The sequence below is a fragment of the Heterocephalus glaber genome, unplaced genomic scaffold (assembly GCF_053883595.1).
Source record: "Heterocephalus glaber isolate CG9 unplaced genomic scaffold, H.glaber_assembly_v1.0 deba00000546, whole genome shotgun sequence".
In the NCBI taxonomy this organism is placed as follows: domain Eukaryota; kingdom Metazoa; phylum Chordata; class Mammalia; order Rodentia; family Bathyergidae; genus Heterocephalus; species Heterocephalus glaber.
This window is the reverse complement of record NW_028258147.1, coordinates 19,632,344-19,642,849: the sequence shown is the minus strand read 5'-3', so window position 1 is coordinate 19,642,849 and position 10,506 is coordinate 19,632,344. Positions and strand designations below refer to the sequence as shown.

Sequence of the window (10,506 nt, the reverse complement as noted above, 5' to 3'; positions counted from 1 at the left end):
TGGTCAGTGTGAGTATGGGGGTTGTTTGAGAAAAGAAAACCTGAGATATTTTTTCAGGAGAGCAGCCTATTAAAACTAGAAAAATAACTGTAATTTCTAGTCTAAGATGGGCAAGAATACCTTAATCTCACTAAAAGATAATTTAGGGAGGATTTTAGTCATCAGTTCATATTTTGGAAATTATTCCCAAAGATTTTTAAAGCATATTCTCTAGAAGTTAGGCCACTCAGAGCAGGTCTCAAACTCTATATTATTCAACTATTTAAATTATTTCAACATGTTCTCACTTTGGCAGCACATACACTAAAATTGGAATGATACATAGAAAATTAGCATGACCCCTGAGCAAGGATGACACACAAATTCATGAAGCATTCCATAAGTTTTTTGGTCTTCCTTGTACACCAAGACTGAGATTGCCTAAGGGTCATTAAAAATACTATAGACCAGTGTCAAAGAACCAGGGGTTAGGCCGAGTAGGCAGCAACTTCTCATCTCCAATAAACTGAAGAAGTAGAATCTTGCAACAGACTCAAAACCCAAAATCCTGCTATACCTGGAAGTTACTTCTGAGAAGTAGTCATCTCCCAAGGGTTCTAAATACCAGCAATAAAGATACTTGCCATAAACAATCTACAAGCATCAGCCCAGGAATTAAACCAAAAACATCAACAACAAAAAAACAGAAATGAGACTCTTAAACAAGATTCAAACCCAGACTTCCAGCTCACCAAAGGCAAACCCAAGGGGAAACGAGGTGGTACTGAAGGACCCTAGTTAGCAAGACAGACTCCACATTGCTGCTGAAAGACCCACCTGCCTGCCCTTTAGATGAACTCAAAAGGAGGAAGCTTAGAAATCTCCTCCCCTTAGAGAGTCTCTTAGAAACAACAATTAATCAACTATTGTTTTACAAATGTTCTAAAGACAGGATGTTCCACTCCTGTATCTTTTGCTTGCTTTGCTAGTTCTATCCCATAGGGGGGCCTAGAAACTGCTGGCCTCAAAGGTGCTTAAAATATGTTAATCTCCCCCAGTCGGGGCTCGAGTCCAATGCTTGGCTAGGTCCCGGCTGGTAATAAACTCCTGTGTGGATTTAATATCAGTCTCTGGTTGGTTCTTTCTCTCTGGGTACAACAGTACAATCTAAAAGTCAACCACCTGGACTCCCTGAAGTGATAACAATGGAAGTAACAAAACAGATGAACGAAGTTTTGGAAAAAATCAAATCAGAAATAATTTCTCCGCTAACTACAGAGATAGTGACCATAATGAAAAACATGACTAGTAACTAGAACAGATACAGGTTAAAAAAAAAAAAAAAAGAGGAGATGAAGAAAATGATGGAAGCCATGAACTCCCAGCATAGGAAAGAAATAAAATATATGAAACACATCCAAGCAGATATCCAAGAGATTAAAAATTCCAAAGCAGTGTATCCAAAGCAGAATAAGTATCCAAAGCAGAATAAGTGAATGTGAGGATAGAATTTCAGATATAGAAGACAAGATTGCAATTAGCAAACATGAAGAGAAAGATTTCTTAAAAATAGCACAGGACCATAAGAAATCAATCCAACAGCTGCTAGATGATGCAAAAAAGAATAACTTAAGATTGATTGGAGTCAATGAAGGATTAGGAGATAATGCAAAAGACATAAATAAACTATTCACAGAAGTAATATCCAAAAACTCCCCAAACAAGGAAAAAGACTTTGACATCAGATAAATGAGGCACATAGAACTCTAACTAGCCACTAGACATGTAATAGTCAAGATACCAGAAATCCAACACAAATTATTCCAACATATCACTACCCTATGGTTTTCCATATACATTTAAAATACTTTGCTGTTTTCCACATTTGGATTTATCTTTCTAATACGACATATGGCTCACATTTACGACTATTTTTTCCTTGTATATCTCATAATATTGGTCTCAGCCATAGCAAAGAGACAATTTGAACTTCACAGACTTTACTACAAATACAAATAAAAGCTTATGAATGAAAAAAAAAGGCTTATGAATGGATAAAGGTAATAAGAGTGTCAATATAAAAATATTTCAAAAATCTAATATATCTGTCATTAAAATACTTTGGTATAATACTATAAAAAGATATTTTCTGGGCCATTTTACATCCTATAGAGTATTTTTATGATTATTTCCTTACTTTTGCCTTGATCTTCAACAAGTAATATGAACTAACACTCTGTAGCTTTCAATGTGCATTATGAACAAGAAAAGAAATATCTAAACTGAGTAAGCCAAATTAGTTTGTTGTGTGAAAACTTATGCATATATTCCTTCTTCTTGTTAGTTTCATACAATTTACATAACTAAATATATCTCTAGCAAGTTTAACAAGCTTGAATCCTAATTATGCCCACTAAGGAATTTATTTTCTATTTTTAAAATTCTGACACAACACCCAAAAAAGTGAAAGATGTGCTAATGAAAATTTGAATAATATACAAAAGGAAACACTCTGAGTTACAAAAATATTTTATGAAGTTCTGCTGTGTTTTCCTTGCTTAAAGTAGACAATAATGGGAAAAGTTAGTTTTTATTATTTTTACTATAGTGTACTACTATAAAAATATAATGTTAGGTTCTACTATAATAATATAAATTCTACTTTATAGGTATTTCATAAGGTCTCATTAATATTACATGAATTTCAAAGAAACTTTGCTTATTGTACTTGATTTTATTTTTGATAAGTCTTCATATTAAAAATATTAAGTAGCAAAAAATTGTAAGCAAATATTCCATCATTTTGACCTTTAAAGGTTATAAAATGTGTTAATTTATTTATTGTATAATTGTTTAGACTTTAATAATGAAACTCAATCTTACAAATAGAAATTTGAATAACCTGTGTTTAATAGCATTCATATCTAATTCAAGTGATTCATTTAATAGTTTTATATTGAAATAACTAAAATGGGATTCAACATGATAAAAGAAATGAACAATAAGTTGCAAATGTATTTATATTGGTCCATAATAAATAAATGCCTCAATCTCGCTAAATTATCAAATCCAAATCTATCTGGACTTACAGAAAAGATAGTTTTCAATTTCAAATTTATAAAGTATATTTTATCAAAAATATTTTATAAAACACCCTTTTATCTTGTGTTTCATTAGATAATTGATAGATGATTAATAATACTTCTCACACTATATATAATAATTATATCTTCAATCAATTTTTCTGAACCACATACACATACTGCATAAAATGAGACAGATTTTATGTCAACTCTATAAACTTTGGTAAAATTTGAAACTTTTCTACGTAGTAAAAAGACAATATTTAGAAGTCTCACATGTCAATTACTCAATTCACCATTTCCTTTTTCTTCTATCATATCCATTATCAAAACATAGTAATCAAATATTACCAATAATGAACAAACAAGAGTATAAAAAATATCTATTTCCACCTATTTGTACAAATATGTTCAAAGGTACTGATACTTAAACATTTAAAACTATGTTAAAATATATAGTTTTATATTTTAAAGTCCTGAATAACAGTAGTTTTATACTTTATAGTTCTAATAATTAAGAGGAAAAGTTACCTTTGGCCATGGGGCAGGAGCATAATCTGAGAGTCAATCTCTCCAATTGCTGCATATGTACTGTGAGCATTATCTTTCTGTTTACTCCTGCTTCTCTGACTTTAATACTTTTAAGGAAGGCCGAACTATATACACCATGATTTAGTTCCTCTTTTTTGACATTACATTCATTTCTCATATTCATGACTACAGTGTTAAAGAGAACGAGTAATGTTTAACAGAACATGATTTAATGCTTTGCAATTATGAAAACCAGCCCAATGATTTTTTTCTCTAAAATATTTATTATTTTACAATATCAACTATAAATGAAAGTTAGAGCCAACTAATAAAAACTGAATAGTAAGTACAACTATATAATAAGAGAACAATATTGCCACTGTTACATGAAAGCTTCCATGAAAAAATGATTTGTCTTTCAGTCATCATAATGTGACTTCAGTTTCCATGAAGTTTACAAATCCCTATTCAAGAAATAAATAAATGAAAAGAAGTGAGAAACATTGAGGTCACCACAAAGAGTCTTGCAGGACAAGTGGATTATTTATCTTGCCAGACTCCCAGCCTCTGGGAGGGGAAGGAGAAGGAAAGAAGGAAGGAAAGGAAGGGAGGGAGGGAAGGAGGGAAAAAGAGGTAGAAAAGGAGGGAGGAACGGGAAGTGGAGGATAGATTTGGAGCGCAGGGATGCAACTGTGGAAGAAGAAAGGTAAGTTAGAAAGCTATTCACATAACCCAGGAAAGACAACAGGTACCAACTATCTAGGAAAAATACAGAGAGAGAAAGAACATATTTGAAGTATATATGAATATATATCCAACTGAATATATATAGAATACATTTAATTAAATTTGATGTGTACTTAAGCCCAGTTTCCTTACTGCAGACATTCACAGACCCTTTTCTGTGTCACAATGCAAGAATCAGACTGAAGACCCCAGGAACATGCCTGTGTATCCAGTAATATGTATTTCATTAGTCTCATGACGTAGAATGGGAAAGGAGGAGCTTGCTCCTACAGATGCATAAAAAGTATGCATGAAAGAAAGGGAAGGAGAATGAGAAGAAAGAGAAGAAGGGGAGGATGAAGTGGGAGAGAAGGAGGCAGTAAAAGGGAAAGGGGGAAGAAGAGAAGAGATTTTTGTTTGTGAAAGTTTAGGTCTTTTCTAAAGGTATTCTTCAGTGGGACAATGGAAAGATTGGGAATCAAAACAGTCTAGGTAAAGAGAAAAACATGCAGGCAACATATGTGGGGAATAAATAAGATCTGCAAACCATTTCCTGGAGACATCAGTAAGAGTTCTGGAGAAAGAACAGCCAAATCCTCACAAGGAATGTAAAAAGTATTATATCTGTGTACTAATAAATAAAAATTAAAATAAAGTAATAAAAATAATCATTTCCTGCAAAAAAAGAGAGAAAGGAAGGAAGGAAGGAAGGAAGGAAGAAAGAAAGAAAGAAAGAAAGAAAGAAAGAAAGAAAGAAAGAAAGAAAGAAAGAAAGAAAGAAAGAAAGAAAGAAAGAAAGAAAGAAAGAAAGAAAGAGAAAAGCAAAGCAAAGCAAGAACCAGCAACAGGCAATGTAGGCTTATGAAGTCCAACAAGCACAGTAGCCTAGAAATCAAAGATGAACCCCTAAATCTATCAAATCTCCCATAAGACTTGTGACTATCTGGGAGAAAAAGACACTATGAGGCATCATAGGATTATGTGACATAGAACTTTTCAAATGCACAATAGTTGTTGCTTTCTATTGTTGCAACAGAATTCCGCTTTGTAACAAATGATCAACAAGAAGAGCAGTGCCAAGATTTACAAATTCCAAACACCACAGAAATTCACTTGCTAAATTTAAAGTTTTATAGAAAAGTGCCACCCTTAAAATATAGCAACAATTAATGCCAGAGAAACCAAGCAGGCATCAGCACCCCAAAGACCATTTATTAGCCCAAAAGACAACTCAATTCTGAAACTTATAATTTATTATAAAAAGAAAGAGTAGAATTTGGTGAAATCTAAGACTGCCACAGAAACCTTGACAGAATTACAAATCTGAGGCTTGAGAGGAATAGAATGAAGAGTTTTTCCCCTACTTTTATAGATGCAGAAACCTTATAGATGCAGAAACCAAAATACAGTTTTATAACATTTTAAACTCATTCAGGAAAATCTGGAAAAATGAATCAGTGACTTTTCTAGCAATCACTCACTGTAAAGATTCTATGTCCATACACTTACTTTCCTTATGCATTTATATCTTTTGTATTTAGACAAAATATTGCTGGTTATAATTTTATTTTTCACTTATTACTTTAAAAAGTATCAGGAGTCCAGAGCTTAGACTACATTTTATAAAATATACTATGTCAAACTTAGCTATAACTGAGCTCATCATTTCCTTTATTAAAGAAAAAACATGTTGTAATAAACATCTGCAGATCATAGCATCAAAGGAAAACCCCTTTGACTGAGAAGGGCTGAGAAAATAAAATGTGCTGCCTACTTCATCCAAAATCACCACTCTTGTTCACAAATGAATGCATATCATTCTCCAGCCAAAGATTATTTTTAAACCATGACTCTTATACAAAAGTAAATACATGAAAAAGGAGTGCAAAAGTAATTATGAATTGCTATGTAATATGACAGATATTAGTAATTAAGCAGCATCATTGCCTAGGGTTTTAATAGGTATTTTATACATATTGCCTCTAATTCTGATAGTACTTCAGGGAAGATCCTATGAACTGTATTTTAAAATTTAGAAAATAAAAGTTTAAAGAATTCAAGTATCTTGCCCGAAGTCACAGAGCAGGAATGTCAAACATGATCTTTCATATTTGAGGAAAAAAAATGGCATTAGCCAAAATGTCCATATTGGGTTACATATGCTAAGCCTCTCTATTCTAACAGTGCAATCATTTCTCCTGTTCTTTTTGTTTTAAATGTAATTCCTATTTGGAAGGCTGGCCGTAGGGGAATTCATGCAATATAGAAAGATGGACCATATTAAGCAAACATCCTGAAAACAAAACTTTCTTCAGGAAATAAGACTTATTTTTCATATGCACCCCTCTCCTGTTAAGACACGGGCAATTGGTATCCTTCACTTCAGTACTCTTGTTAATGTAGTTCCTCTTTATTCTGCTTGGGTAATAATAAAACTAATACCAGTTCTTAGTTCTTGTTAGAAAGCCCCTAGCGGTGAACAACAGCTATTAGCATTAAACTGCTGACTCATTATCATATGACTACACTGTAAAGTCCTGGAATTTGGAGGTTTAGAAGAAAATTTTGTGTCAAATACACTACATCATCACAAGAAAGAAATAGACTTAGAAGTGAATGGACTGTGGCTAGATGGAATTTCCAGGGCCTATACAATGAACTTGAACTCTAACAATAACATCAAAGGCTCAGTTGCACCTTCTCTGGGTTAGTGAATGAATAACTTATTACAGGCCATTGAAGAAGTCGGGAGGACAATTTACCAATATTCCATACTGTCTTTAAAGGCTAAAAAATAAAATTGGACAAGAATGCACTAACCCCAATAATATTACTATATATTTACCTGAATGCAATAAAAGGAAACAAAGAGTAAACCCCAGGCTCTTTGAAGGCATGCTACATCGATTAATTTCACTAAGTTGTAGGCCATCTCTTTCAACAAGGTGATCAAATATCAGCTGATTTGGGGTATTTGAAAATGGCTAAGCCAGGGATTTAGCTCAGTGGTTCAACCGCCTGCCTCACAAGCACAAGGTCCTGAGTTCGATCCCCAGTACCAAAAAAAGAAAAGAAAGAAAATGGCTAATACTACCCTAATGGACAGATGTTGTTGAAATGCCAACTCACTCCAATAAGTCAATCTCTCTGTCAGCTATTTGGAGCAATTTACGAGGCAAGTTGTCATGGCTTTTGCCCATTTGTCTTACTCCTCCCTCTATGTCACTCTACACCTGTTCTGCCCAGCTCTGTGCCAGAAGCAGAGGGTGCTTTATTGTAGCTAAGGAAGCTTCAGCTTAGAACCCCCCAGGTACTGCTCCTTCCAAACTTTGTGTTTAATGTAATTTTAAGCCTTTTTTCTTATAGAGTACTTCCTAACATAAACTTCATTCCCACATAACCAAGAGTCAGTCTTCCCCGGGAGACTAAATCCCACAGTGGTAGCAGAATCATGGTCCTGCCAAAGACGTCTGCATCTTCTTCCCTGGAACCAGTGTATACACCACCTGAAATGGCACAAGAGGTCACAGAGATACTGTGTGAGGACTCATCTGTCATTCATTGCTGCCTTTGAAGATACAGGACGAAGGTCAGCATAAGCTAGGTATATAGATGGCATGTGGCAGTTGGCAGAGGCATGAAAATGGATTCTTCCCTAGAGCCTCCAGAAAAGAACACAGCCCTGCAGATGCTTTTCTTTCTGCTCAAAGACATCTCTGTAAGCCTTAGACCCACAGAACTATGAGTTTAAAACTTTGTTTTGCCCATGTAGAAGCACCTGTCTCAGGCTATGACGTGTGTGTGTGTGTGTGTGTGTGTGTGTGTGTGTTCCTCACACACTGTCCATCTTTCCCTTATGTTATTTTGCTCTAGCTATGCAGAAAGAAGTAATTTTGGAAGTAACAATCAGAAGCAAATTCACTAGTCCCAGAATGATTCTGATTGAAAAATAGCTCTAGTATTTGGAAAAATTCTAAACCTTTAAGTAGGTATTCAAAATACACAATTGCTTAATTCCCAATAAATTTCTCCTAGCCCTTAACAGATGTCCTCTTTTGCAAGCCAGTTCTCACCAATTTGCTCATCATTTTCCTTAATTTCCCAAACCATATCATTTCTATATCATGCTGAAGATTCTTGCATTAAACTGGATTCATCTCTCTTAAACAATAGGTCTATGTTCTATCAACTGTAATCTTACATGAGAGATATTTTTGGAGATGACAGAACTGTTCTATATACTGACTGTGGTTGTGTTGATTATCCAATTTTATGTGCACTCAAACAAGAGTAAATTTACTATGTATAAATTATACCTCAACAAATCTTACATAAATTTTTAAAGTAGGTAATAATAAGTATTGTTTTACGCCACCCAAATTGTGGTCATTTGTTACAGCAGTACCAGGAAACTAAAACACTTGGTTTCCAGTTGGTTTTGTCTAACATGAATCATCTTAAGACAGAGGCTGAGAGAAGAAGTGGTCAGAGTATTTCTTCACTGCTCTCTACCTGCTCTGGGCCTACTATCCTGTCAGAGATGGCATCTCTCTCCTGTGAGAGTTCCTGTCTCCACAGCTAGAGTTCTTCCTCCATGGCTACAGCTCTTACTAGGATCCTAGGACATAATTTCTTCTCTTTGTTTGTTTAAGCCTAGGGTAAGGATTTCTTATTATTATTTGTTTTCTTTTTTTCTACCCATATTTCCATAAAGGGTAACTGTAGCAGGTCAAATAGTGTCTTCAAAAATTCATGACTACCCAAAATCTCAGAACCTTACTATATCCAAAAATGGGAATTTTGTGGGTATAACTAAGGATCTTAGGATGAAATCATCTTGTATTTGGGTGGGCCCTAAATCTGATGACTGAGGCCCTTATAAGAAAAAAGAGAATACAAAAAGGCCAAGTAAAGGCAGAAATTGGAGTAAAGCCTCTGCAAGCCAATGGACACCAGTGACTGCCAGCAAACCCCATAGGCAGGAAACAGGCATGGCAGGCCATTCCCTCAGAGCCTCTGGAAACAAACAACTCTGTCAACATTTTGATTTCAGACTTTGAGTCTCCTTTACTGTGAAAGAATAAATTTATTTTGTTTCGAGCCACTGCTGCTCAGTTTGTGGTAATTCGTTACAGCAGCTCTAGGAGAGTAACACAATGCATTTGTTAAAGCCCCATGAAATGTGTGAATTGGTTTCTTTTTCTGGTAAGACTCTGGATGACAGAGACCTGTGTTTATTACACTGGTAAATGACAAGAAAATGAGAGGGGTGGTTATTCCCTAGATTACAGGGTTAAAGTTAGAAATTATCTTGAAATCTATCTTAAAATCTATCAAACTTCAAAAGCAAAATTAGAATAAAACAGCCTTGCACTTAATCGGTTGCCACTATTTACCTACCTAATCTCAGATTCATAATTTGGTTTTCTGACTCTAAGTTTCATCATGTGTAGAATAAAGGTATTAAATTCTGCTTTTCTTATTTCCTTGTATACAAATGTAAGAAGAAATAACAGAATACGTGAAAATGACTACAAAATTTGAAGCCATAAAATCTGGTGCTAGACTTTGCTTAGTCACCTAGAGGCTGTATAATCTTCCATAAATAAATTAAACTCTGTGCTCTCTAGTTCCCTCATTTTTAAAATGAGAAGACTGGACTAGATGAACTATGAATGGATCATTTGGGGTTAACTTTCCATAAATTCATTGTGCAAGATGAAAAAGATGTAAATGAATAGCCTTTCCCATGAAAATAACCAGGAGGACTTTCTGTAGTGGATCACATGCTAATGTTACTTAACAGATAAATAAAGCAATTAATTAATTTAAAAAGAAAGGAAACAGTCTGTATTAAAATCTAAAAGAAGATAAGCATTCTACTAAGCTGTGTTATGTGGTCAGCTATGAAAATCAAATTTGTAAAAGAATATGAACAATGAAGAATACCATCAAAGTATAGTTATCAGAATGGCCTGGTATGAAAAGTTTCACATAGTTATTGATTTAATGATCAAAGGATATATGTCCTGAAGAAGTAAAGGTTTAACATGATAATAAAAAGGAAGAACTAAGACCAATGACTCAAAATGGAACAAAAGGAATTTTAGAAGGAAGATCAGGAAAAAAGTTATAATTAGAATTATCATTTAGTACAATGGTAATGTTGGTCACTAAGTCTATTCAA

General features: G+C 34.2%; 1 non-coding gene across 1 annotated transcript; it reads left to right on the top strand.

Annotated features, from left to right (window-relative positions):
- The first annotated feature begins 279 nt into the window (after positions 1-279).
- LOC147829638 (U6 spliceosomal RNA) lies at positions 280-386 on the top strand. The gene has a single exon (XR_015448811.1). It is a non-coding gene; the product is annotated as a U6 spliceosomal RNA (small nuclear RNA).
- Positions 387-10,506: the final 10,120 nt, after the last annotated feature.